Here is a 24418-nt window from a genome sequence, read left to right on the forward strand (position 1 = left end):
ATTTTGAGAGATTCCAGGAGATCTCAAAGCCCTTCAGTCAATCTAGCTATCCTGCTTCATGCCTTAGCGTCCCCAACGCAGCAGCGCTGAGCCCCACAAGAGACTGGCCTGCGAAACACCCCGTGGGCACCTGGGCTGGGGATTTCCAGGCGTGGAGCTAGGCAGCTTCAGAAAGCACCTCCCTGGGTGAGGAGCCTGAGGCAGGCAGGGCAGTGTGACACCAGCTCCCCTAGCCCTGAAATACAGTGATCCCTGGCCAGCCTCCAGTCCTCTCCGCGCGCCCCCGAGCAGCCCCGCCAGGGTCCGCAGAGCCCTCGTGGGGCGAAGGGCTCTCGGGGAGGTGCCTGGATGTCGAAGGGCGTGAGAAGCCGCAGCTTTCCCTCTGGGTCTTCCCCACCCATCTATCGCCTGCGCCGAGCCCAGGGTCCTACCTGTACCACTCCAGCCCCTTTTCGTAGTTCCTGTCGAAGAAGCGTGGCTCTACGCCCACGGCCCGCACGTCCGGGTGGACTCGGATCGCCTCCAGCAGCTCGCGGGTGCCTCCTTTCTTGACCCCGATGATGAGCGCCTGTGGCAGCTTCTTCTCCCCATAGTTGGGGGTGCTGAGGGCGCCGCTCCTCTCGCTGCTCCCATTCACCGCTCTCCGGCCTGCGAGCTCCTCGTGGGTGGTGCTGGACTTCTGCGCTTCCCTCTCCAGCAGCGCGCTCTGCGCCGTGATCATCTCGCCAGGGGCCACAGGGGTCCGGAGCCAGGGGTCCCTAGCGAACCCGCTGCCGCTCGCCAGACCCCAGCCGTCGGCCCCGGGGGCAGGGGGCTGCTTGGAGGGCTCCGGAGGCTCCTCGCGGCTCGCGTTGTCCGGCGGCAGCGCGGAGGGCTGTGACGGGGTGCCGAGGCGCATGGGGGGCGGCAGTAGAGAGGGTGGCGGCGGGCTCGGCAGGGGCTCGGCGGCAGTGCCGGCGGCTCCTGCAGCACCACGGGGAACTGCAGGGTGCCCGAGCCGCCCAGGAGGCTGTAGCACAGGTAGGTGACAGACAGGGACAAGGCGCAGAGAAAAAGCAGCTTGCGCGCCAGGCGGCGGCGGCGCGGCGAGAAGTGGAGGCAGAGGCGGAGGAGGTGCGGGCCACGGGGTCATCGCGGCTCCGGGCTCGCTGCGGCAGCGGCGGCGGCAGCCCCCGACGCAGCCCGGACATGGTTTCAGCCGCCGCCAGCGCCCCCGCCCGGCCCCCCCCCCCCCCCAGCCGCCCAGGCTGCATGAAGTGACGCCACTGCACCCCGGCCCTGGCCGCTGTCGCGCTGCGCCGGGGAAGAGCCCGGCTGCATGATCCCCCTCCCCACTCTTCCCACGGAGTCCGGGTGGCCCCCCACCACCCCCCTCAGCCTCCGGCAAGGGGACCAAGGGGGGCGCGTGGACCCGCCGGCTGCACCTGCTCCGTCTGCAGCGCCCCCGCTTCCCCGGCTCCGACGCGGCTCCTACTTCAGTCTCTGCCGCCGCCGCCGCGCCCTGTTGCAGCCCCGAGTTCCCTCCCCGCTGCTAACTTTCTGCGGGAAGAGAAAGGCGTGGATGGGAGGCGGAGGGGCCCGGGCGCGCGGTCCGCGCCGCCGAGGGACGGGGGAGTGCGCCTCGAGCGCGCCTGCAGAGGGGGACGTAGAACAGAGGCGGCGTGCGCTAGGCCTGGGGCACCCGGCAAAGCGGAGATCGTGCCCCCCTCCCCCGCCCCGCACCACATTCATGCTGGAGAGGTTCCCCTCCCCTGGGAGCCTGGGACGCCAGTTTCTCCTTCCCTCTCCTGATACTTTCAGAGACTTAGAGCCCGACGCCTGCCGCCAGTGCCGCCCAACAGGTAGCTGGCGGCCACAAGGCGGTGAGCTCTCGCTTCCCCTTTTCTCATGGGACTCCAGGTAAACTCGGTCCATCCGTGACCCGCCCTTCTCCCTTCCTGGACATCCTCCTGCCTTTGACCCAGGAGGAATTTCTTGTCCATACCAGGATTCCCATGCCAACTTCCATCTTTCCAGCCTCCCCATCTTAACTTGAAGCTCCTGATTGGCGGAGCTTTGACACAAACCCACAAATTTCCTTGCCCTAGAGCTTCTGCCTCTGTCCCGCCACCGGTTGGTTGACTGTGCTTTCTGCTCCAAAAGGAGAGGCTGTCTCCTCCTGGACACCCTGAACCACAGATGCACATGCGCCCTGGATTTCCCTGGACCAAAATAGACTGAGACTATCATCGCTCTAAACACCTTATAAGCAGAGAGAAGTTGTGTTGCTGTGTCTGTGCATCGCTTCATTGAATTACAAAGTATCTTCTTTGCAGAGAGATTTCTGTCCCTCACGTCCCTCTCCTGGGGGGAATGGTAAACATCAGAAAGCTTTGGAACATTCAAAACTACACTTTGCTTCCTGTTTCCTTTTGCTCAGGGAGGTAGAGGAAACGCGAGGCTGGAATGGCAGGAACAGGCAGAGCTATCAACTGAGGCACTCCAGCGAACTCTGCTTCCTGGGGGCAGGGGCTGGCCCTGCACGCACCTGGCGCCAGTCTTTCCCAGAGGCTGGCTCCAGTGAGTCCTGTTTACCCTGCTAGCCACAGCTGGGTGCCTGGAGGGTCTGCTTTCACCTACAGGGCTGATGTGCTTGGCATCTCCGGTTTTGTTTGATCACATAACGGGGACAACAGTTGAAAGAAAATGTATATAGTGTCTAAATATTAACTAGATACCTAGTGCCAAAGAGAGAAAAAAATGTTGCTCCAATAACATGAACACAGACTTTTCCCTGAGTGAACAGAAGCTCACGGCTGCTCTCAGCTGGACATGAGCTTCCTTCACTGCAGCTTCAGCTCAGATAAAGATTATTCCTTTAGAATATATTTTTTATGGTACACCGGAGACCTCTGAAATGCAGAGTCTGGTGTCCTGTAAATCATTTCGTGGAACTAGGGATGCTTTTTCAAACACCACGCAACTGCACTCCTGTAATGTTAATGGGAAGGGGCCAACTGGAGCTGGGAGCAGCACAGCTTGCCCATCCCTCCTTCGGCTCCAGGCCCAGCTCTGGGTGGTCGCCCAGGAGGGCCCGGTTGCAGCAAATATTGTCACTGCTGTCGTCCATCTCCCTTTCAAAGCTAAGGCACCAGGATGCCCAGCACGTGGTCCAGGGGCCTCCCTACAGTCCCTGCCCGGCTCCCAGACTTCTGTATCCCAGCTCTCGGCAATCCAAATGAACTTGCTCTGTAGCTACTTTTACTAAAGATGTGCTTTCAAATATGGAAAGGTTTTGATAAAATGGTACTAACATTTAACCTAGAGGTGGCAAACTGGTAACAAATTAAGAACTGAATGTGGCCAGCGCAGTGATATTAAGAAGTTGAAACTGGTTGCAATGTTGTAAAATTGAGGACTTTCCCAAAAAATTTGGCTATGAGGTTTCTGCTGAAATAGTAGATCCTGCAACTTTGGGCCCCTCAGCCAGAACCGAGAGGCCCCCCTGACATGGAGCATGTGCCCTGTTCTTCACGGTGCCCCCCCAGAGTGCCCTCATACATTTATGTTACTTGCCTGGATGCTGCTAATGAGGACACTTCCCAGTGTCGCTTCTCCCTCTTGTCCACAGATAGTCCTACTTAAATAAGAGACTCTTGAAAGAACGGAACCCCGTTGGTGAAATGTTAGGCCCCACAACTGATGGGGAAGAGGTGATTTTTGGGGAGAGGAGCTTTGTAGATTTCTCACTTGGGCACTTACCTGTTTTGTTCTCCATCCAGGTTTTTTCTGGGAGCCAGTTCTTGAGAAACCTATAATGGAAAGTACGAGCTATCTACATAGGGAGAACTCAGACTTCGTTCAGCAATTCCCTGGGCGTCTGGAGACTCGATAGAATACTTTTTTCTTTTTCCGTTGCCAACACCCATGCCCATTCAGGCCTATGAGAGTTTTTACAATGCTGCTCCAACTGGTCTCCAGGCCTCCAGCGTGCCTCATTTCTCTTCATCGTAGAGGACAATAGCAGATCAATGTTTCTGAGGCATGGCTCCACCAGTGCCCTCTCTGATGCAGAAACCTTCCTCTCACTGCCTACCTGATAGACTCCAACTCTCTGCCTTAGCACTCAAGGGCCCCTCTGCCTTGCATGTATCCCACAGTCCTGCCAAACCGAACAGTACCCACTACCCAAAAGCACACATTGCATTCTTCTCTTTCACCTCTGCCTGATCAGATGATGGAGTTGAAACAAAGCCATCATTTGCTAGTTAAGTGACTTTCGGACAGGTCATTTCACCTCCCTGACCCTCAGTTTCTGCATATGTAAGTGATGAATAGTAAGACTCACCTCATATTGTTTTTATAAAGAATTAAATTGACTTAGAGAGCATATGCAAAAACAGCTGGCTCCCTGCCTGACATGCTGCAGCCACCAGTAATTATTCGGACCTAAATATTGGCTCATGCCATGCCCTGCTTCTTTTCCTATTAAAACCTTATCCTTGAAAAATCGGTGTGTACCCTTTCTTCAAAACCAGCCCAAGGTGTAAACTGAAGTTCACTTTCCTAAGCCGCTTAGTGACATTTATAACGCCAAATCTAATGCCTTAGTTTTTTTTTTTAAGCGAAAGAAGCTAACTCTGGCTAACTTCAGTTTTCTTATTAAAGAAATTGACTAGAAGGATTTATGGTAACTCACATAACTGAAGGGAATTTTTGAAAAATCAACAAACAAAAAGCAAAAATAAGCTTTGGAAGGCACAATAGAGCACAGTGTATAGTTATTATTACTGCTGTTCACCAGATATTGTCGGCTCTTCTCTGGCCCACAGAAGGGATGTATCTTCTTGGCCCCTTAAAGTCAGAGGTGACTCTGTGAGCCTTTGGCGAATGAAACTTGAGCAAAAGTGAGGTTGTCTCTTCCAGACAGAACCTTTGGCAAACAGTGGGAGTGTGTTTTTCCTGCCTGGCAGTTGTGCAAGAAGTTGGATCGAGCATCTTTTAGCTGCCATCTACTCAATCCTCCAGACTGAGCAAGGATAATACAGAGCCAGCCCCTGATGACATGGAGCATGTTTGAGAAATAAACCTTGGTTATTTTTAGCTGAGACTTAGGAGTTTGTTGTGAATACAGCACAACATGGACTATCTGACTGATGAAAACATACATATTATCAATTTCCTCTGCTGTTGACCAAAATGACTTCAGTGAGCCAATATTAGAATTCCTTTTCACAAAGGTGGATAAGTGACAGATTAGAAGTCTACACTGCCCCAGGAGTGTAGACTGATACCACGCTTATATATAGCAAAGATATTTCCTCATTTTGTCCTTTACTTGTCAATAAAAAAGTATATCTATAGAAATCTGGAGGTAAGGCTCCAGACAAAACCAACATGGTGACAAGGAGGAACATTACATACTTGTAAAAGGAGCGACAGATGAGAAAATAATAATAATGGCCGGGAACTTATAGAACCTTGCGTTGAAAGGGATCTCATATGGAACTTAGGAAATATTATAGCTGTAAGCACTACATGACAAAATCTGGTGGACGGAATTAAACAATACTTCGAAGAAAGATACCTTCAATATACTTATCTAAAAAGAAAAATTAGAAACCAACGAGCTGCTTGCTCAAGAAGCTAGACAAAGAGCGAGACAGTAAAGTCAGGAAGAAAGGAAATGATAAAGATAAATGCCAAACCTTTGTTTCTATTTATTTGCTCTTTATTTATTGCTATGGACTGAATTCTGTCTCCCCACAGTTCATATAATGGAAGCCCTGACCCCCGTTGTGACCATGTCCAGACACAAGGTCTTTAGGAAGTAATTATGGTGAAAATGAAGTCATAATGGTGGAACCTAAATCAGATAGGACTGTGGCCTCATCAGAAGTTGAAGAGATCTCTCTTTCTGTTTCTTCACACGCATACACACACCCCGCCATCTGAGGACTCAGTGAGAAGGGGACCTTATGCAAGCTGAGGAGACAGCCCTCGCCAGAACCTGACCATGCTGGCATCCTGCTCTCAGGCTTCCAGCCCCCAGAATGGTGAGAAAATAAATTTCTGTTGTTTAAGTCACCCACGCTATGGCATTTTGTTATGGGAACCCAAGCTAAGACGCTTATCTTTCACAGTTTGTTCCTGGGTTCTGGTACCAATTCCAATGTGTGTGGGGTTGGGGGTCGGGGGAGTCCCCCACACCAACAAGCAATTCTTGGGACACCAGCTGGGTGTCCTACAATTCAACTCGATTCTGACACTATGTACCCAGAGACAGCATCACACCCCACAGGTTAAGGGTTCAGCCCCACAAGACTGCCCCCACTGCAGGTGCCAACAGCAAGTCTGGGTTGTCGCCTATGCTTCTGAGCAACTGGCTGTCAGTAGGAGGTTCCCAAGACTCTCTACTCCGGTTCGACGAATTTGCTAGGGCGGCTCACAGAACTCAGAGAAACCTCTTACTTACTAGATTACCTGTTTATTAGAAAAGGATATGACTCGGGAATAGCTCGATGGAACAGACGCATAGGGCAAGACATGGGGAAAGGGCACTGAGCTTCCACGCCCTCTCCAGGTAACCACTCTCCCAGAACCACCTCTCTCCCAGACCCTCCACATGGTCACCAACCGCGACGCTCTTGGAAATCTGTCCTTTTGGGTTTTTATGCATAAGCCGTTTATTTATTCTCTTACCCTCGGCTGCTGTTTTTCCTTCCCCATTTATAGCCCAAAGCCAATCAAAGAAGGACATGTGCAGTGTGATGCTGTTCCTGTACATTTTTTAAGTGCATAACAATGTAAGAATTTGTTCATGGAGACATACACATGTATGTCTTGACTATGCATAAAAATGTAATCTTTTGTTAATGGAGCCATGCACATGGATATTCTTGGAATCATAAAGAATGTAATTAATTTTAGGATACTGATACCTATGATGAGAGAGGGAGGAGAACGGGATGGAAATGTGAATTTTAGGTGTGACGGCAACATTTTGCTTCTTAAAAACACAGATATCATTGTGGGCTGAATCATGTCCCTGAAAATTCATATGTTGAAGTCCTAACTCCAGGACCTCAAAATAGGGCTGTATTTGGAGAGAGGGCCTCTAAAGAGGTAATTAAGGTCAAGTGAGGTCACATGGGTAGGCTCCAATCCAATGTGACTGATAGTCACGTAAGAAGAGAAGATTAGAACTCAGACACACACAGAGGGAAGACCGTGTGAGGACACAGGGAGAAGTGGCCGGGGAGAGAGGCCTCAGAAGAGACTATACCGGCCAACGCCTTGATCTTGAACTTCGGCCTCCAGAACCGTGAGAAAATAAATTTCTATTGTTTAAGCCACCCTACGTGTGGCATTTTGTCATGGCAGCCCCAGCAAATGAATGCAACATCGGAAGCAAATAGGGCAGAATTGAACGTCTGTTCTTTCTGGGTATTGGGGCCGGAGATAGAGGTCATACTATGTACTCTTCTGCATATTTGAAATATTTCCATAATAGTTAAGAAAATAACAAGCAGATCCCGAAAAAGAATAACCAGAGAGTAGAAATTTATGTGTGATTACCTTACAGGCCAAGGTGGGTTTCGCGTTGGGCAGGTGGTTCTCTTCCACAGGGTGTGTCAGTCACCCGTGAATTCCCGTCTCTTGGCTCCGCCATTCCTGACGCCTGTATCATTGTCTGCAACCAATCTGCACAAGGAGAAAGAAGGAACACGGAGAAGACACACCTGCTTTCAAAAGTTCCAACCTGGAAATGGCACACACCACTTCCACTCCCATTGCATTGGCTGAAACATAGTCACACGCCACACCTCACTGCAAGTTGCTGGGTGACTGCCTTCCTGGGCACCCAGGACAAGGATGTGGACAAACAGCCAGTAGTCCCACCCACAATGTCATCAGGTTGACCCTGGTCTTCATGCTGCTGCTCAGTCCACAGCGTGTCTGCCAGGCCTATGGTTAGGGTTTAGATATTTTACAAAGGCGCGGGGTTGGGGGTCATGGTTTGGGACTTCAAAGAGGAGGAAGCCAATTCACAAGGAGACAGAAAACCAAATGTTTGCTGGGCCATCTCTAAACAAATGAGAGAGAACTTGTGTAAAATGGGCCCGGCTAGGTACCTTCTTCTCTACCACATCTAGAGTTCCCTACGTTGACAGCTCCTTCCTGGAACAGGCCTTCTGTCTTAAATTCTTTTAGGCAGTTAGGGGTGAGGCCAAAGTTTCTTTCATATATAAATTTTGAGTGTATATATGTAATTTATAGAACTAAATAAATGAATTTAAATATAGATACAATGGATTATATATTCTATTATATAGCAATATTAATATATATTATATATAGATAATCTCCTTGGTTCTCCAGAGAACCCTGACGAATACAGGAGGAGTTAATATTCTTTTATCGATGGCATTTACATTTAATCATTTGAAATTCTTAGTTATGACATTGTTATGGCTTGCAAGGAAGTGTCCTTTTCAGTGTTTCATTTAGAGGCCTCAAGATACCAATGTTAAAAAGTTTCCCATTTTACTTGTTTGGTTTGATAGGCTTTTTCCAATTGAGTGCACAGATAAACCAATTTAGGAATTTCAAAGGAGCCCCATTTAGGCCAGTGAAGCCTTAAATCACCCTGAGTAATCTGAGCCCAGTGGAACAAAAATCTACATGTAGAAGGTCTGTATTCTTTAAAGACAAAACCAGCAGGAGTCCCAGAGTGGGGCTGTTCTTTGGTGGTCCTCTTAGAAAATGGATTTCTCATCTGTATGAACTTACCAAAGGATCAAAGGCCCAAAAAAGGAGTGAAAGAAACAGAAGTTTCTAACAAAGCTGACAACGGAAGGATGGCCAGAACCAGTATCAAAGGACGCCTACAGAAAGAGTCTGGACCTCTACCAAAAATGGGAGGTCCAGGCCCAGGAGGACTTACCACCAGGAACCAGAGCCACCAGGAGGAGACGACAGAGCACAAAAGATTCTTTGCAGGCACCTTGCTTGTGTCTGTGAAGTGGCACCAGAATTGAAGGTCAGTAGCTAGGGATCCCACTTCTGTCACCATATAAAGTCAGCAAATAAGAGGCATAAACTGCAAAAGAACCAAAAAGTTTATTTGGGGTCTCAAGAATTGCAATTCAGGAGATGTAGATTCGAGTAGAAGCTCAAATGTGCTCCTAGGAAGACAAAGGAGGCAGGGGTAGATAAAAGGAAAGGACACAGGCTTACAAAGGTCTACAGTGAACAGTTACTGACTGGTTCTGGCATGGGGTGAGCTGACTTGCCAGAACATAGTTGGTCCTAGGCAGACTGTCCCTTCTTGGAATGAGGAAACACTTCAAGATGTGACCTCTGCTGTCAGGTAAAGCTCAAAAGTTCAGTTAACATCTGGTGGTGGATGTGGTGTACAAGCATAAGCCCCACTTCCTTAATGGCCTCCCAGCTCCATTTTAGAAGCCTTGAAAATGGTATTCCGTTTTGTCATTGTCATCCACCACAGTCACGCACCACGTAACAATATTAACGATGTTTCGGTCACTGATGGACCACATATATGACAGTGGTCCCATACGGGTAGCACCACATAGCCTAGGTGTGTAGTAGGCTCTACCACTTAGGTTTGTGTAAGTACACTGTGTGATGTTCACACAACAGTGAAAGTGCCTAATGATGCATTTCTCTAAACATTTCCCTTTCATTAAGTGAGGTACGCCTGTACTGATTTTAGTCTTGTGAGTGTTGAATAATGAATTACTCATTTCAATTATTTGAGTCAGCCCCACTGGCTGAAGATGGTAAAGGCTGACTGAAGCAAAAAACTAAAATTTGTTATTCAACATTCACAAAACCAAATGAGTAAAGAAGAACTTTAAGTTCTATATCAGGGTTCATGTAAGGCAAAAACATTCTAAAGGAAAGATGGATTTGAGGACATATATGATTCTGAGTGTAAATGTCTGGGTACAAGCAAAAATTCCAGGGAGCATTTCAGACTTTCGAGGCAGTGGAATTGGTGAAACCAAAGTCAAGCTCTCCAAACAGTAAAGGGGGCCCAGGTAATATCTGGAGTACAGGTGGAACAGGCAGAAAATTTCATTAATGTAATTGTATGATTTCATGAACGGACAGAGTTGGAAAATAGGATGGCAGGGTAGGGCAGAGGGACCTGGAGGGCCCAGGATGGATGGAGAGATCAGCTGGGCTGGTGGGAGGAAGGGGCCATGGGCACACCCTCTTCATGTCCCCTCCCCCACCCTCTGAAACCCTTTGTGACTCTTCAGTGCTCTGTGATGCAGGCCTGGGATTATAGGCAAGTGCGGACACTCTCAGAGCTCAGTTGCCTCAGGCAGCCTTGCGATTCAGAAAATGGAGTTCAGTCAATGGAATGTTCTCTCATTTCTGAATAGCCATATGGAGTTGTTTTTGAGCATCTGCTCAACATTCTTAGATAGTGACTATAACCTCACCATCGTGTGTGGGTTGTGGTTGCTTCTTCTGTTCCTGTGCTTCCTGGTGGGGATTCCATCTTTAGCAACCTTGTGGAAAACCAAAATCTACCAAAAGGTAAGGATCCCTGGGCAAGCCACCAACAGGGATTTTTTATTGTTGTTTCCATTTCTAGTCCCACATTTTTAAATGAGTTGGTCCAGAGAGACTCCTAAGATGGCAAGTCTGAATAGAGGATAGAACATCATCCTTCTAGGGGAATAGGCCAGGCAGGACTAGGGGTTCAGCTGGGACTGTTTCCCATTTAAAACTCACAGACCATCTGGGTGTGGTGGAGGATTCCCGGATAAAATCCCATCAGTGATTTCACGGCCCTGCATTAGGTTATTTAGAGAGTTTGGGTTCTGTGTAGGAGAACACTGTTCCCAACACTGGATCACGAGTCACATTCCCATGACGGGCGTCATTCGACCAAACCGTCCTTTGTATTGGGCAGATCAGGAGAGCAGGGCTGAGCCTCTGAGCAGACACTGGAGTGTGAGCTCTGTCCCAGGATACAGGGTCCTATCTGAGGAAGCACAGATGTGACTGGGGGCCTCAGAGTCTATGCCCTCCTTGAGCAGAGGACTTCTGACTGAGAATATCAAGTGTGGACTCTAGCCAAAAATCCTCCTTCGAGTTTTTCAAAGAAGGAAAAATTGAAAGTATCTTATCACCTTTAGAAATTCAGAAAGGGAAAGCACACAAAGTGCTAGTAATAAAAATAGAGAGTGACATTAATCTTGGATGAATATCTGAGTTTCCTAGAGAGAGGAGCAAGCCAACTAAGTCCTCGCTCCTCATTCTTTTCTTTTTGTTCTCAGCGTCAGGGCAGAGCCAAGAGGAGAAGAAAAGGTGGAACATCAAGTGGTAAGGTTCCACCTATCCCACCTGAGCTCTCCAAGGGTGACACATCCTGTCCTCTCCATGAGGTCCCAGGTCCATGGTCTCTGAGGATGTCAGTCGCTAGATAGAGTCCCTCTCAGAAAATAGAGGCCTCAGAGGAAAGGCTCATGGGAAGGTAGTCAGAACCCGAGACATTTCTCAGATTCCTGCTCTGCCCAGCTCTGGGCATGAAGCAGTGATGGGCCTGGACAATGGGTGTTGCCCAGTGGGTTGCCGTGGGAGACGCCAAGAGTCAGAACTTCTGTGTCCTGACCTTGTGAAACTACGTTGACTTCCTGGATGATCAGACTCCTCTTTGAGGTAACCATTGACCTATGTTCCTCACATGGTGGTTTTGAACATCCCATGGGATAATGTATGTGACAGTACTTTATAAATGAAGCAACAAACACATGTGAACCTTATTAATATTATCATTGACCGTTTGACCACATCTACTGATTCTTGGGGCTTTCAGAGTTAATATCCCGTTAATATCCCAAGGGTCTCCCATAAAGGGACTCCCGTGTAACACCTATGCTTCTACCTTTATTACATGTAATTCACTCTTCTGGTTTCCCAGGTTGGAGAAACTACCAGAGGGAAACAGAGGAGAAAAGGAGGCTAATTTCTATTCTGAAAAGGTGACCAGTCTTTTCTTTCCTGATCCCTCTTTGACATGTTCTCTGCAATTCCAGGGATTCAGTACAGCCTGCAGTAGTCATGGGAGGGGTTTGCCATAGGAACGGGTATGTGAATGAACGCCTTGGGGTGAGGGCTGCTGAGTGTATGGTGAAGTCATTGATGTGGGGCATTGTGAAGGGGCAGCAGGCTTCAGGTGGCCCCTCCCCTGACAGGCCAGCAGGTCCTCCTTTCCTTGTTCTGGTCCTGGCTACAGTTTTCTACTTCCTGTCTCCCGCAGGCCCCTAGGCCGGCCTCTCGATACCACCCGCATTCGTCAACTATTATGCCCAGACCCCTCCTGTGAGGTGTGTAATAGCACAACTGCTGAAATCAATCGGCTGCTGTTCCTGGAGGACCTGGAAGATGATACTGCCTCTGTGTCCTCTATGGCTTCCACAGCTTCTGGGACTGAGTCATCATTCACTCTGTCCTCTGCCTTCTCAGAAGTCCCTCCAGGAGACCTAACACCATCCCCTCCACCTGACCCTTCCCCACCGCCCCCCTCCGTTCTCTCACCTAACCCAATGACACCCTTAGCTGACTTTCTTTCACCCTCACCACCGGGTCACTCTATGCCACCAGAGCCTATTCCTCCCTTGGAGTCCAAATTCCCAGCAGACCATTCCCCACCCCAACCCATTGCCCTTCCCCCTCTCCCACCACATGACACCCAGGCAACGGGTCCTATTCTCCAACCAGAGGCCACTCTGTCTCTGAATACGATCTTCTCTCTTGACCGCACCCTTTCCCAAGATATTAACCCCTTACCAAATTTGCCCCAGATAATGAATCCCAATGACTCACTGGCTTGTCATCACGCACCACCAAGCCTGTCTGTCTCACCACCGACAGACCACCCTTTAACTGTGACTCAATCTAAATCGGTTTCCATCTTATTGAAGTCTGTTCCAGAGAACTCATCTCCAGATAGCCCTGGTGGGTTGTCCACTTATGTCCCAACAATCAGAGGCACTGACCATTCAAGCCTGTCAATTTCAGAATTATCCTGGTGGCAAGCTTGTGCCAAAGACTTGTTCTTAGCACCTTCCACCTTGGCACCACGTGATTTTAATCGAGAGTTTCTTGCCCTCCATTCTCCAGAGTCCTCTCTGGAGAGACACCCTACAGCTAACCTTATAGAGCCTGGTAACCTCTCATTTCTCAGCCCTCATGTCCTGGCACTCCTGGAGAGACAAGTCCGAAAGAGGAGTGATTTCCTGATGTGGAAGGAAAAGGAGAAGGAGAAGGGCTCTTTTCCAAAACAACTTAGGCCAGGCCACCAACTAAATCCTTTGGGGAAAATGTCAGAGTCAAATGCTGATGAGTGTGACTCAGCATTCTCCCTTCCTTTCTGGAGCAGTGCAGGCAAACCAAAGGAGCTGCACATGCATGAGCAGCCCCCATATCCTAAAATCTTGGAGGACCATTTACAGGAAAAATGTATGCAGCTCTTCTGGGGTCTCCCATCTCTGCACAGCGAGTCCTTGCCCTCTGCTATCCGTGACTCACGTGACTGCACCACAATCTTCCTTTTCAATACCATCTCAAATGCCTCCATGGGCCAAGAATCCCCAGTACCTCTCCATCGCCCACCTCCATCCTTGCCTGAGATCCAGCCCCAACCCTTGCCTCAAACCCTGCCCCAATCCCAGCCCCTACCTCTCACTCAGGTCAAGTCCCAGGCCCACCTTAAATCCCCACTCCCAATCCTACCATCTGGTCCTCTACCCCAGATAAGGATCTGTGGAGTGTGTTACCATAGACCCCCGGATGAATCAGAGTCTCTCACCTCATCTGAAATTCAACAACTGGAATGGAAAGTGTTGCAGAAGCAACAGGAAAGTTTGTGGGGTTCCCCCTCTGTAGTCCAAAGATCTCAGGAAGAATTTTGTTCTTCAGCTCCCAACTTTCCTTACCATCAGGCCTCCCAGGCCCATGCCTCCATCTCCACCCTTCCCGTAGAGTTTCCTCTCAGTGATGAGCTGAGGAAGAAACTGGAACATCACCTTCGAAAGAGGCTCATCCAACACCGGTGGGGCCTGCCCCGCAGGATCTGTGAGTGTCTGTCACTGATGATGCCTCCAAGAGATTTCTCAGAGATAGCTAAGTCAGAAAGCAATCGTGGACTCTCACGGATCTCGGTGAACAAAGATCTAAATGTTGGATTGAGCCAATCCAAAAGCTTCCATGAGAGGGGTTCAGAACTGCTTCAGGTAGAGAAGGAGATGGGGAAGGATCAGGGGCATAGCCCAGAGAACGGCCCAAAAGCTCATCTGTTGAGTGACCCAGAGAGCTCTTCAGATAAGGATCCGGCATATGACTCTGAGAAAGACCTAAATAGTCACATGGCAAGTCTGTCAGGGAAAGCTTCAAGGGCCTTGGAGGAAAGTCTAGATCAGAAACAACTTGAAAATGTCCTGAAAGCACATTTGAGCAAGAAGTTTGAGGAAATCAGTGAGGCTCGGCTCCCTGGGACGGTGCGCAGTTCATGGCATGCTAGCAAGCAGACATTGCTGCTTTCTGACAAACCCCGCACCCAAATAACTCAGAGGAGTTTGCCACCTTCAGTGGGTGGGGACTCCTCCCTGAATACCTTCCAGGAGCTTTGCTTCATTGATTCCAGTGCACAACAGATGATGGAAACCCATATTAAAAGTTTCCGTATGAGGATGGAGTGGGGCCTGCCCTGCAGGGTCCTTGAATCCATACAGGCGTTTAAATTGGAAGATGCTGCATCCCAGTCCTTGCCCTATTTCTACTGGCCCCCCTCAAATAACCCAACTTTGGAAGTCGACTCCAAATCCGAGGGCTTCGAGCCCCACAGAGGAAGCTCTAAATCTGTTCTTCAAGAAAAAGCGGAAACAAATTCAGCCCTGGTCCTGGATCGTCATTGCCCTGCTACATCACCTATGGGCAGGGAAGGACAAGGGGTGCCGAGACAATCACCCTCTGGTATCAACCAAGAGATTGCAGAGGTTGTTCAGAGGAGTAAGGGTGCCAGGCAGACTCATCTGCCTGTCACATGTGGCATCACAGGCAAAACGAGTCAGAAATTTACTCAACTAGGCAACAGATGCCCCCCAGAGCTGCCTGCAAGGCAAGCTGGTGCCAAACCTGAGACAAAAGATGAGAGAGTGAGTTCCAGTGATAGAAGAGAAGGGCGACAGGACAAAAAGATGAAGTCGGAACCCTTTTCCATGTACAACACGGCCAGGGACATATTCAGGGCCAAGGAGCTCAATGCTCTGCAGTCAAAAACTGGTAGTGTGTTGACAACCAGCAAGCCAGGAAGCTCCCAAATGATACGTGAGAATCACAGTAAAATAGAAATTACTGGGACCATTGAAAGCCCTGCACCAAAAAGACAAGTTCCCCAAGACCCAAAGTCATCGGATCTTAAGGAACATCTGTTTGGGGAATTAAAGTCAAAACTAGAGAGGAGGAATCAGAGCCAGGTCCAAGGCCAACACACTGACAGGTCCCCTGCCTCAGAGAGCTTGACTTACAAGGCCTCACTGACTCATGCCCACGGTGTCTCCAGTGGGGACATGGGAGCTTCCCAGGTGCTGCGTGTCCATCTGGAGGACAGTGGGATCAGCAGACAGCAGCGGCAGGAGCCTTGGGTCCCTAAGAAAGACCTAAAGAGGTCCGAGGATAAGAAATTCCCACCAGCTACAATGAGACTGAGCCCTCCGGGCCCCAACAAAGAAGAGCTTGGTGGAGGGGATGCAGGGTTGGGGACATCCCAACCTACAAGAAAGAGTTTCCCTACTCAGATCACAGCATCAGAGGAGACGCTTGGGAGCAAGTCTTCCCAGACCTCATCACAGAAGGCACAGCCTCCTCCTGAAAGTCTGTTCAGAAAAAAGATGAACGACATTTTTCAATGGCTTCGTCCTGGGACAAAAGGCAAAAAGCAAGACCATCCCCCGGAAAAGGGCCGCCCCATATCATCTGCACAGAGCAGAGGCCTGGTTAAAGGGAGAGCTGCCGTTACTGGGACCACCACGGCTCAGAAGACCAGGACGGTCCCTGGGAAGTTCCCAGTGGAGAAACTGGGGCAGCGGTGTGCAACAGAGGTCACCCGCCCTCAAGAGCCCCTTCCTTCCCTGAGGAAGTTTGTGAAAACTGAGCAGAAGGCAGAAGAGCAGGCCCAGGCAGAGCCCGTCCAGGGGCATCCTTCCAACTACAGGGCTCCCTCCTGTAAAGTGCCAAACGCCAAGTCCTGCCACCAAGAAGTTGTCTTTGCTGGCCAGAATTATCCTACATGTTCTAGACGGATCAGAGACCACAACAGACACCCTCAGAAAGTCGTGGCGCTTAAAGATCAGCTATTGGATCAGAAGCGTCCCTTATCTGTGCCCCGCAGGGAGCATGTGCCCCATCCAAGCTCCACCTGCAGGCGTCAAGCCGGCCCAGGGGCCTCCAGCTGTTCTCACCACTGCTAAAGGCACTATGTTTAGGGATCCGTCTCTACGTCAACAGAAAACGCTTTTCCAGCGTTTCGAGAGCGGAAAATTTCCCACCACAAAATAATTCCTTCTCGTGGAGAATATTAATTCTCCCCAATAAATGATTCTCTAATAATAGTGATGTCTTTTCTGTGTCCTGTGTTGGGGGCATGGGTTTCAGGTAACTCAGGGCTTGTGCTTAGGGAAAAGGAGGAGTGAGTTCAGCTCTTACTGATTGCTTCCTCTGGCTTCTGAAAGGTCACCAGTGCTCTGCAGCTCTTGTTGACAAAGCGATATCACGTGCCCCCAAAAGCCCATTTCCTCCCTGATGAAGTTTGAGGAGGTGGGCTCTGCCTCCTGCCTCTTCGCTTAGCCTTAACGAAAGTGTAGAGCAGCCCACACCTTCCGCTCACTGAATGTTTTACATCCTTCAGAGAGTAGGGAAGACAGGTGTTCTCTATCCGAAGAGGGCCAAGAATAGGTATGCAATTCATAAAACAACAATGAAGAAAAAACAGTGGCTTCATCATGATTTAGAGGTCAGTGACCAGAGGACCCCACAGGGGGTGAACCCTAAATGGGATTTGGGGGGTGGGGGAGGGTATTGCTGCAGTGGATCCTGGGCTGGTGGGGGAGGGGCTAGCAACAGCACAGACACGCCTTAAGAATCTGTCATGTGAGTCATATTAATGTGTTAGGGAAGAATACTTTAAACTTTACACTGAGGTTTCCCTACTGGAAAGGCACCTGGGGGAAGTGGTTCCCCTCTGTAGGTATTTCTTCAGACTGCCAAATGATATTTTGTTGCAGAGCAAAAGCATCACTCAGCTGCCAGTAGTAACAATGTTGACCAAGTAGCCACCTACCTCCCAGGATAAAATAAAGCTGAGAGTAAGGAAAAGATGACTTGGAGTAAGCCAGGAGGAAAGAAAAAATGAAGAGGGGAAAGAAGGACCTTGCTGGTAGAACAAAGCTTTATGCCACATCATCATCCATATGGTGAACCTGTCCTGTTCCCCCCGCCCCCTCCTCAATCTGATCCAGGCATCACCACCTTGAGGCTGATCCAGGCACTGCACAGCACACTGATGCCTTATTCCAAAAAGGCACTGGGCTGTTCTTTGAATACTAAACACTATCTGCAGGGAGGTCATCAGGCATGGCATCCCCCTCTTTGGGAAGGTGATCTTGCTGCCTTCCGTCCATCTATGCTTAATAGGAATATACAAGATCTTGCCCTTAATGTGTACAGTTCACCTATCAGGATGGAAGTGCCGCCTCTGATATTCACGGCCTTGGTGGAGCCATGGTTGGTCTCCCCCAGAACATCTGCAGCTCATGAACCAGAGGTGAGTCCCAGACTATGCACCAGGTTACAGATATATGGGGGTCTCACCATGGACTGCACACATACCCACCCTTACAATAGGGGTTTGGAGGAAAGGCAACTCCACTTAGACAGACTGGGACTCAAAAATTGGCTGAGTGTCAACTGGGGCAAAATTCAAAAAGCATTATGATGGTGAGCGTGAAATACATTAAGTTGTAGATGTCTAAGTAAAATAAAGATGGTTACAAGGGTGGAAAAATAAAATACCAATTTTGTTTTCTAAAAACAACATGATTTTAAAAATGGAAGGGAGGAGAAAAAGGGAAAAATAGAATAAAATGATTGTTCTGTAAGTAATAAGAGGGGGTCAAGACATAGGTGACAAACGAAATAAGACTCCAAGTAAGGGAAAGGAATTTGAGGTTTCCAAGCCCCTTGAGGGAAGCTCTAAAAGTTTTCAGGGAAATAAGGTGCAAACAACGAATTCAGTCCCCATCCTGGATCTTCCACTCCCTGCTACCTCATCTGCGGGCAACGAAGGACAGGGGGCCCTAAAACCATCCCACTCTGATAGCGACCAGGAGCTTGCCAAGGACATCCAGTCAATCGAGCATGGCAGACAGACTTCAGAGATCCTCACACACAGCTTTATAGACAAAGTGAGTCAGAGTAAGACTGCACTAGACAATAACAGATGCAGCCGAGAGGTGCCCACAAGGCAAGCTGGGGCTGGACATGTGCCAAGGGATGAGAATGTGAGTTCCAGTGATAGAGAGGACATGATTCAGGGCCAAAAGATGGTGGAGAAGAATTGAAAACATTTTTCCACGTCCACCATGAACTTCAGGGAGATATTCAAGGCTGAGGAGCTGTGCGTTCTTACATCACAATCTTGTGACATCTTGACAACCAACAAGTTGGGAAGCTCCCAAATGGTAAATATCAATGTGAGCAAAGTAGAAACTACCCTGACCAGTCAATGTCCCTCACCAAAAATACCAGTTCCCCAAGATTCCAAGCCATCAGACATTAAAAAACAGCTCCTTACCGAGTTGAAGTTTCAATTGAAGAGCAGGGAACATAGCCAGCCTAAAGGCTCTCCCGCTGACATATCCCTTACTTCAGATAGCTTGCCTTCCGACTCCTCACTGACTCAGTCCCAGAGCGTCTCCAGTGGGGACATGGGAGCTTCCCAGGTGCTGCAAGTCCACTTGGAGGACAATGGGGATTGGCGGGAACCCTGGGCCTCTAAGCATGTCTCATGGAAATGCCAGGATAGGAATTTCCCACCAGCTGCAAAGACAGTGAGACCTCTGGACTCCAGAGCAGGAGAATGTGGAAGCGAGGATTCAGGAGTTGGGACGTCTAAAGCCAGAAAGAAGAGCCACTCTATTGAGGACAGAGAATTAGAGGGCACTTTCCCGTATCTGTCACAGAATGAACAGTTTCCTCCTGAAAGTTACTTCAGAAAAAAAATGAGGCAGTTTTTTCAGTGGATTAATTCCAAGAAAAAAATCACAGGGCAGGAAAGTCCCCAGCAAAAAGCCAAGTTCACGTCAACCTTTGCACCGCTCCGAGACCCAGCTCAAAGTGCAGCTCTCGTGAGCTGTGGGCCTCCTGAAGCTCATGAGCTCATGGCAGCCATCGGGAAGATCCTAGAGGAGAAACCGGCATGGAGATACGAACCTGAGGCTGCAGAGTTAAGTCAGCAGAAGGGGGAACTGCAGGCCCAGGTAGAGCCTGACGAGGGACATCCCTCCAACTACGGGGCTCTCTCTGACCCACAGCCAGGGGAATGGGCAAGGACCACATCCTGCAGCCAAGATGCTGTCCCTCCTGACAAGAGTTTTCGTACAAGGGTTAGACAGAAAAGAGACAGGATCAGACAGCCCTGGAAAGTTGTGGCCTTCAAGGACCAGCATTTATGCCAGAGTCAACCCCCTTCCCCACCCTAAAGGGAGTCTGTGCCCCATCCAAGACCCACCTGCATGCATGATGTATGCCACGTCCCTCCGGCCACCCTCACCTCTAATGAAAGCACTGTGTTCAGAGATCTGACTCTTCTATTCAAACAGGAAATGCTTCTCCAACACTTCCAGGGAGGAAAAATGTCCCCAAAGAAATCATTCAGTCCTTGTTGAGAAAGCATTGCCGTTTTCACGAGAACACATCCTCTGATGAGAACCATGGTTAGCACAACCAAGGATACTGATCGTCCTCAATAAATGTTTCTGCTAGGAGAGAGTAGTGTTCTCTGTGTGGTGCTTTGGGGGAGTGGGTTTGGGGTTCCCAGCGCTTATGCTCAGGGAAAGGAAGGAGGGAAGTCAGCTCTGACTGATTTCCTCATTTGGTTTCTGCAAGATGACCAGTCCCTTGTAGGGGGCCTGACAGTGGCTTTCTCAGTCTTATCTTGGGTCCTGTATTTGACCTTACTCAGATGTCCTGTACTTAAAACACTTTACTTTTTCATAAAAAGTACAAAAAGTTTACTCTAAAAACTTCCGGGCCTTCTCAAAATGAGAAGAACCCTTCAAGTCCAGAACTTGGCTCAACTTGTCTTTCCATCTGCTCCCTCACTATCCTGAACTATACACAGCTGCAGGGTGGGATGCGTTCCTCTGGAAGGATACAGCCAGAATTTCCCCTTGTTGCCTCAGAAAGTTTTGGAATTGGAAGTGTGGGGGTGTTTAGGCCCTGAGGTGAGTGGCAGGGGGAAATGTTGCTCTTGGATCTCTTGGTGAGGAATGAATGTCACCTGCTCCTAAGAGCCTTTCTCTCCCTCAGGAGGTCTGGGTGGTGGGCCGCGTCCCCACGCCTCAGCTGACCCTAACGAAAATGGGGGGCAGTTCACCCTTCCCCTTCCTCTACCCTTCCTGGAGCAGACGGGAGGAGAGACCTTGCAGCTCTGAAAAGGACCAGAGATATGAATATTTTCCTGAAAACGGTAACTTACCTTCATTTAGAAAAAGTTGCTGATTCCTGAGTATCTCACAGGTGAGCAGTCAGTGCAGGTGTGCGTATGGGTGGGTTTTGCGATTGTGGACACTGGAGTGGCCAGGGCAGGGTCCAGGAACTGGGTGGGTCCCACCGAAGAATCTGTTATATGTGGGGTGGTAATCTGTCTGGAAGGCACATTCTGAGCTCAACAATGAGGTCTCCCTGCATGTGAGGACACCTCAAGGAAAGGGCAGAGACGCTCCCGAGGGAAACTTCCTCAGGATGCCCAGCTTGGTAGAATTATTGCAAGACCAAGAGATCACCTGGCTATCATTTGTAGGAATGGTCGTCAGGCAGCCACCCAGAATTTGGGGCAAAAGGAGACAACAAGTAGGGAAAAAGGAATGGTGGAGTGAGTGGAAAAGGAAAGAAAAAATGAGGAGGGGAAGAATGACCTTATCATCACACCTCATGATCCCTGAGGGTCACTTCGAGCTCAAAATGTCCCTTCCAGACAGATTAACACCCCACATCCTGGCCATCCACTCCACCCAGCATTACCTTACCTAGGCCTCACCTCCTGGAGACTAATCAGGGCTGGGGGGAGCACAATGATACCACTGCAGCTAAGAGAACTTGGGATAGTCTTCGAGATTGAAGACAGTATCTCCAGGAATGCTGTCAAGGAGGTTGTCCTCTCATTTGGTGCCTGCCTTCCCAGCCATGCTACATCTTACACCAAGGTTACAGTAATTTAGGGGTGTGTTAGTTCCTATATAACAAATACCCCAAAAGTTAGTGGCTTAAAAAACCAAGTATTTATTAATTCATAGTTTCTGTTGGTGAGGGATCTAGGCAAGGCCTACCTGGGTTCTCTGCTCCAAGGTCTCTCACAAGGCTGCAATTAAGGTGGCAGCTGGGGCTGGGGTCTCAGCTGAAGGCTGGACTGGGGAAATGCACACTTCTTCGCTCACTTCTATAGCTGCTGGCTGGATGCAGTTCCTCAAGGCCTGTTGGACTGAGAGCCTCAATTCCTGGATGGCTGTTGGCTGGAGTTGGCCGGAGGCAACCTTCAGTTCCTTGTCATGTAGGCCTCTCCAACATGGCAGCTTGCTTCATCAAAGCCAGGAGAGAGTCTGCTAGCAAGACAGAAGTCACAATCTTGTAAACTAACGAGGGAAATGATATCCCATCACCTTTCCCTTATTCTATTAGTCAGAAGCAAATCACGAGGTCCAGCTTACACTCAAGGGGAGCAGTTTATACAAGGGTGTGACTAGCAAAAGAAGGGATCTTTGAAACCTTCTTAGAACTCTTCCTAACACAAGGGTTTCTTCTTGGACATCCCACTGAGTTCACTGAAGCAAAAGTGACCAAAGGGACCAAGTGGATCCTTGTGCTCATCCATATCCACGTCATCAAAGGTAAAGCTGTTTAATGGCTAAGCGGAGAAACGTCTGGTAAGAAAAACATCAAAGAGATTGAAGCATCCAAAGAAGCAGGGAAAGGTGGCATGGAGGTAAAGGCGGTGTGGGGTCATCATGAACGGTAAAGTGAAAGGAGCCCTTAGAACCACCTGCCTCACCACTGCCAGTATTCAGACTTAGAGGGGAGGAAAAATTAGGAGCAAGACGGCTCATCCTCGCTCTGCCACCAAATCTCCACTCTGCTCTAGCTCCCCGACTATAGGCCTAAAGAAGCAACCTTCAGTTCCCATAGAGATAGCCAGGCTTATCGAGGAAGCAAACCCTACAGCTTGCAAGGTTTAACTTCTGCTCTTATTGATATATTTAATATAGCACATCCATCATTTCAAATTTGCTTCTCACAGCTTGAACATCAGAGAGAATGAATCACACAATCGATGGCAAAGCCAGTACTAGGGAATTCAGCATGTAGCTCCCATTCTGGGATGTTTTCCATGAACCCACTGCCAAAGAGCTTCTAACCAAGGGAGAGGTGGTGGCTCAAAAGGGCTGACTTACTGGCTGGGGTCACAAGACAAGTCATACCTGGTGCCCAGATATTTGCTTCTATTCAGAGAAACACTGGATGAGGCAACGAGACAGAATTTGCACACTCAGCACATCTAGGCAGTGAACTGTCCAAATGAGGTGACAGTACCACCCAGGAGTGATCCCACACTCTTGTTCTGCTTCTAGTACTGTTTTCCTTTCTCCCAGATTCCAGTTCCTATGGGAAAGCAGGACTCTTACCAAAAGAAGGAAAACGTATTAGCTGAACAGTGACTGGAGAGATGAGGAGGAATTTCTCTAGATTTCATGGGCTTGCTGCTTATACCCAGAGATCAGTGCTGTGCAGCTTGGGGGGTGTGGGGGGTGGGGGTGGGGGTCTCATTTACATGGTACTCTGTGGCACCTGAAGAATTTTCAGTGACATAGAATGTGATGGGAATGGGTTACCTGAATTTTTATACCCTCAAGCCCACACTCCAAACCTAATGTCAGGGCGAATAAAATGCATGAATTGACTGGTACCTTGATGTGGCTTGGGTATGGGAACCCCAGATCTCAGCTTCAGGCACTGTGAATTTCTCTGGTACCAGGTGCTGCCTAAGGGAATCAGCTTTCTTGAGGCAGCCTTCACATGGATTAACACTCAGAACTGTGCCGTAATCTGCAGCCACAATGAAGGGGCCCAGGCTATGAGAAGGGGCTCTTCTCTCTCTTTTTTTTTTTTTTAAAAGATTGGCACCTGAGCTAACAACTGTTGCCAATCTTCTCCTTCTTTTTTTCTCCACAAATCCCCTCAGTACATAGTTGTATATTTCAGTTGTGGGTCCCTCTAGTTGTGGCATGTGGGACGCCGCCTCAATGTGGCCTGAGGAGCAGTGCCACGTCCACACCCAGGATCCGAACCAGTGAAACCCTGGGCCGCCAATGCGGAGCGTGCGAACTTAACCACTTGGCCACGGGGCTGGCCCCGGGGCTCCTCTTGAGGCCTTTCCTCTGGAACTTCCATTGGCCCTGGATCAGAGCCTAATTTAGGCTATTTTCCTGGGGTCACAAGGACACGTTTGGTCTTCCTTAGGGAGGCCAAGTGGAAGCTCAGAGATTTGTGGAGGCTGCCTCCCTATCTCTCCCAGGAGACTCGGGGTCTGTTCCTTCCTTCTATGGGGGCCAGGAGGTAGAGAAGGAACTGAGTATTATGCAAGTTTAGCAATGCTTCACTGTGGGAGGGGGTTGGGCTGACAAGAGTAGGTAATTTTCCTTTGCAGGGATTCTTGCCCAGCTTGAGGCAACCTTCATTTGAAGCAGGATAATGCTGTTTCTACCCTCCACCTGAGGGGATTCCAGAAGGAATAAAAGTTACCTTTCCGCATTTGTCTTACAGGAAGTTCTGGGCTTCTGGGTTCAGGAGTTATTAATGGCTTTCATGTTTCCTGAACCCAAGCAGAAGTTGTGAGACACCTGTTGTGCAGTCCTGTCCAGACCCTCATGTGGGAGGAGACTTTAGCTGGCTGCTCCAAGGAGAGAGGAGATAGGGGTTGACACAAGTGCTGGGGTGAGAGAAGGAGAGTTGCCTAAAGGTAGCAGTGGCTCCAAGACCCTGAGAATCAGGATGTAGACACGAGTCCCTTAGGTGGACGGGTTCTGTGTGGAAGTCCTCTAGCAGACAGCACAATGTTTTAAGG

General features: G+C 49.3%; 1 long non-coding RNA gene across 2 annotated transcripts; it reads left to right on the forward strand.

Annotated features, from left to right (window-relative positions):
- Positions 1-3786: 3786 nt before the first annotated feature.
- LOC138919029 (uncharacterized) lies at positions 3787-16634 on the forward strand. 2 transcript variants are annotated; one of them, XR_011428920.1, is made up of 3 exons: positions 3787-6035; positions 11301-12005; positions 12284-16634. It is a non-coding gene; the product is annotated as an uncharacterized lncRNA (long non-coding RNA). The 2 variants fall into 2 exon arrangements; XR_011428919.1 differs by lacking the exon at positions 3787-6035 and adding an exon at positions 9079-10554.
- Positions 16635-24418: the final 7784 nt, after the last annotated feature.

The sequence above is a fragment of the Equus caballus genome, chromosome 19 (assembly GCF_041296265.1).
Source record: "Equus caballus isolate H_3958 breed thoroughbred chromosome 19, TB-T2T, whole genome shotgun sequence".
Lineage (NCBI taxonomy): Eukaryota > Metazoa > Chordata > Mammalia > Perissodactyla > Equidae > Equus > Equus caballus.